The following is a 5,703-nucleotide window of genomic DNA, read 5'->3' on the forward strand; positions in this document are numbered from 1 at the left end:
AGACTAGTTATCTAAATGTGGAACACAAACATGACAGCTGACAATTGCTAATCTCTGTAATGATGCAAGTTATTCATGCAAAGCAGCAAAGAGTAAGTTTGCACCTTGATTAGCTGAAACTCCAGTTTGACAGAAATATCTATCCACACTATGCCTGCATGAAACCACTACAAATACGTTGTGGAATAAAAAATTTATCTACTGTCATGGAAAAAGTTTAACTGTAAACTTGCAGAATTATCGGAGTAATGGGCATTCATCATCATCATCGTTTAACGTTCGCTCTCCATGCTAGCATGGGTTGGACGATTTTGACTAAAGGCTGGTGAACCAGATAGTTGCACCAGGCTCCAGTCTTGATTTGGCAGAGTTTCTACAGCTGGATGCCCTTCCTAACGCCAACCACTCCAAGAGTGTAGTGGGTGCCTTTTACATGCCACCGGCATGATGAACTAAATACAATTTTGCTTATTCAGAAGCTGTAGAAAAAAAAGACTTGTAGAAAAAAATGAAGAAAGCTGACTGAGTTTTGAAATCAACAAATCAATTTTAGTGTAAATCAAGTGAAAAAGCACACTCAACAGAAATTATGTTCAAAATTGTTCCCCTGTTTAATCCAAACTTTAAAAATTCAGATCTGTGTCAGAGATAGGCTAAAACACTAGTTACATTTTTATTTTCCATTTTTCCCTTTGGGTCTATCCCTAACTTCAACAAATAGAAAATACTAAAATACATTACTAGACAGAAACAAGAATGATTGATATGACCAGCTAAAGCCTTGAAGGTGTTACCTTAGCTTGGCTGCAGTCCAATGAGTGGAATCAATAAAAGAATGAAAGAATAAAAGAATATCAATATTAATTAAAGAACAGTATTCAAAGTTCTCTATTAAAGACTGGTTGTTTTGCATCTGTTGCCGTCTCCCACCTTTCACGCAGCAAAGATTCAATAACCTTTGACATGATATCAATCTCTAATTACAGATACATTGACTAACTGTCTTATTATTTTCCAAGATGTTGGAAAGTTGAACTTTGACTGTCTGACTTCATTAGTGACTAGTGAATGTTTGCCCACCTTCCAGTCACTTCGTATTTTTTAACACTGTTTTACTATATGCATGATTATACGAAATTAAGTGTTATTCTTTGATAGACATTACATATGTTTCTTCATAAACTCTCACACTATAAATTGTTTTAGCATTCTCTCTGTTTTTTCTTACCTCTACCCATATATGTGTGTGTGTATATATGTGTATTTATGGGTGTGTGTGTATGTGCATATACATATATATATATATATATATATATAATATATATATATATATTATATATATCTAATGTCGGATAAAATTTTTTCTAAAAAAAATTTTATCAATGGCCAGCATATTAAAAAATTTCTTTAAAGGTTAAATTATAAACAACTTATAAATAAGGGCAAACGAAAACATTTCTAATGCCAAATATGCCGAAAATTGGACATATTGTCCATTTACCATATAATTTTTTTCCCAGTACGCAAGCGTGCATACTGGGAAAAAAATTATATAGTAAATGGACAATATGTCCAATTTTCGGCATATTTCGCATTAGAAATGTTTTCGTTTGCCCTTATTTATAAGTTGTATATATATATATATATATAATTAATAATATCATGGTACTAAAGATTTTAGAAATTTTTACTACCAGTGGCTTAGCGTATATATATATATATACAGAGAGAGAGAGAGAGAGAGACAGAGAGAGAGGGACTCAGAGAGAGAGAGAGAGAGATTGATCACTAAATAGACAAGTTTTTTATTCTCCCTCTGTTTATTTCCTCATATTCCTTTCTGTTGAAGAGCACAGGCTGAAAACATAAAAGACTTTCTCACTTGCCCAAGTGTCAAACAAATACACCTTCTTGTTGTTCATACACCCGTCTTCTTTTTTTTTTCTGTAAATTTCAACTATGTATGTATGTATGTATGTATGTATTTATATGTATGTATGTATGTATGTAGTATGTATGTATTTATATGTATGTATGTATGTATATATATATATATATATATATATATATATATATATATATATATAATATATATATATATGGAGTGAAGTGAATTCCCATACAGGAAAAAATATAGAATTTGGTTTGAAGTTTGAAAATGCATATGAATCTCAAAACATGTAGTCATTGAGTTATTCAAACACCAAACCAGTTTCAACAATTTTTTGATTATCAATGGTACAAATCATCATTGTCATCATCATCATTTAACGTCCATTGTCCATGTTGGTATGAGTTGGACAGTTTGACTGGGCAGGAACACTGGAAGGCTGCACCACACTCGAGTCTGATTTAGCATGGTTTTCTACGGCTGGAAGCCCTTCCTGACGCCAATCACTGTGAGAGTGTAATGGGTGCTTTTACATGCCACTGGCATGGGTGTCATTTGCATGACACCAGGTGTGTTTACATGCCACCAGCACAAGTGCCAATTTGTGTGACACTGGTATCTGCCATGACTGCAATTTTGCTCAGCCTGATGGGTCTTCTTCTCAAGCATGACATAATGCCAAATGTCATGGTCATTGCTCTCGTGCAGCACAATATATAAATAAACCCTATATTTATATATTTGCACCATTGGTAAGCAAAGATCAACAAAACCAGTTTGGTATTTGAATAAATTTAAAAACGACACATTTTGAGATTCAGGTGTATTTTCAAATCCAGAACAAATTCTTCTATATATATATATATATATATATATAAGAAAATGGAGAAACAAATTCATCTCGTTCATCAACTTACGGATATTACAATTTTACATTATTTATTAATTATACAAATGAGAACATCAAAATCAAACAAAACATTATATAAATCAATAGGTAATATAATAATAAAAATAATACAAATACATATTTTAATAGTCATATTATAAATTGTTGAAATTCATATATATATATATATATATAAGCACAGACACACACATACATACGCACACCAAAACATGCGCACACATATGCACGCACACGCGCAAAAAGAAACTCACAACCCCACGGATGCACGCATATACATCCATTTACGCTTACACACACACACATACAAGCGCACACATACACGTACACACAACTAGACGCACATACACACAAATGAACCCACACATTCATCCCATACGGTACACAACCATACATACACGCACACACATACATACACGCACACAATTATACATACGTATATATACACACACACGCACGTACAAGCACACACGCACACCTACACTAAGTTAAGCACAGTTTCTCGCCATACATACAAAAAAAAAACGCACACGTACGCACACACATGCCACAACAAAACACACACACGATACATATACACGCACACACACATACCTCCCTGTTTCTGACCTGCCTTTCTGACTTGCTAGGGTACCCCCACACCACCCCTTAATTCTACTACTGCCTGCTACTAGCCATTGTCCACCATACACACACACACACACACACACGCACACATACACACTTGTCATCTCGCACATCTTTTTTACCATTCCTTCTTCGATATAGCTCTCTTGTTTTTATAAACATTTTCCTCCATTTTTACCTCGTGAATACCACCGGCGATTTTTATTTTCCCCTGTCCTCCCGTCTCGGGATCTTTCCTTCTCCCATGTTTCCGACGAAGAGCTCCGCTCGAAATGTCAAACCTCCTTCTTCCCTTCTTTCCTGAGCGTCCAATAATACTTTATTTGTTCCACATCCTTGCGTTGTTGTCTTTTTGTTTTCTTGTTTGGATTAACTTTATATATATATATATATATATATATATATATATATATATATATATATATACAATAGGTTACTTTCAGTTTCTGTCTACCAAATCCACTCACAAGGACTTGGTCAGCCCAAAGCTTTAGTAGAAAATGCTTGCTCGAGGTACCATGCTATGGAACTAAACCCAGAACCATGTGGTTGGGAAACAAGCTTCTTACCACATAGTCACACCTGCTCCTATGTGTGCGCAACAAAAGGATATCTACAGAAAAGTTACAGACTGTTTGCTGACATAAAAGACGCACTTTTCTTTCTGAAACATAACTCAAAATAAGGGTGCTATGTGCAAAGTTTGGCCTATATTACATGCTTTAATGCATCAAAATTCTTCTTTTTTTTTCTGAATATAGATGCAGGCACTGCTGTGCGGTAAGAAGCTTCCTTCCCAACTACATGGTTTTGGGTTCAGTCCCACTACATGGCACCTTGGGCAAGTGTTTTCTACTATAATCTCAGGCAAACCAAAGCCTTGTAAGTGGATTTGGTAGACAGAAACTGAAAGAAGCCTATCATATATATGTATGTGAATATATATATATATATATATATATATATATATATATATATAATATATAGTTAATCCAAACATGAAAGCACAAAAAAACACAACAACGTGAGGACATGGAACAAATATAGTATTATTGGACGCTCAGGAAAGAAGGAGGGTTTAACGTTTCAAGCGGAGCTCTTCATCGGAAACATAGGAGAAGGAAAGATCCAGAGAAGGGAAGACAGAGGAAAAAAAGTCGCCAACGGTACAGACGCGGTCACATTTTGAATCAATATATATATAATCAATATATATATATCAATATATATATACTGAATCAATATATATCAATATATATATACTGAATCAATATATATATATTGAATCAATATATATATAAATATATATATACATACATATATATACTACCCACAAGGGCTAAACACAGAGGGGACAAACAAGGACAGACAAAGGGATTTAGTCGATTACATCGATGCGTAACTGGTACTTGATTTATCGACCCCGAAAGGATGAAAGGCAAAGTCGACCTCGGCGGAATTTGAACTCAGAACGTAACGACAGACGAAATACGGCTACGCATTTCACCCGGCGTGCTAACGTTTCTGCCAGCTCGCCACACATACATATATATATGTGTGTGTGTCTTTGTGTCTGTACTTGTTCCCTTCCCCGACAACTGCTTGACAACTGGTGTTGTTATGTTTACATCTCCATAACTTAGCAGTTTGGCAAAAGAGACCAATACAATAAGTAGTAGATTTTTTTTTAAATAAGTACTGGACTTGATATATACAACTAAAATTTCTTCCGGATGGTGCCCCAGCATGACCACAGTCTAATAACTGAAACAAGTAAAAAAAATACAGGGCAGATATTGGGATGCGTTTAATATGCCCTTGCATCTTTTGTGCCATCAAATAAGGTAATTGGCCAGGTGAGTTATGGATGAGTATGTTGGAGTGAATTGTTTACAGCGTAAAGAGAATTTGGTTGTTATCTTTTTTATTATCTGCACAATTTGAAGGCCAGGAGATGTTTAACACTCTCTGAAGTCTCCCTGCTAATAATGTCTATGAGAGAGGCAAAGTGCTTTCGTTGGAATGCATAATCTGAAGCAATGATTGGTAAAGTGGGTAATGGTGGTGATGGTGGTGAAGTTAATGGTGGGTGGTGATGGTGGTGGTGGTGGTGGCAGCAGTAGTGGTGATGGTCATGTTTTCGGTGGTAGTGTTGAAGTGGGTGGTGGTGGTGGTGATGTCAGTGGTAGCAGCTTCAGTGGTGTTGGTGATAGTGGTGATATATGGGTGATTGCAGCGGTGGTGGCTGTGATGATGGCAGGAGTAGCAGTGGTGGTAG

This window comes from Octopus sinensis, linkage group LG15 (genome assembly GCF_006345805.1).
Source record: "Octopus sinensis linkage group LG15, ASM634580v1, whole genome shotgun sequence".
NCBI classification, from domain to species: Eukaryota; Metazoa; Mollusca; class Cephalopoda; order Octopoda; family Octopodidae; genus Octopus; species Octopus sinensis.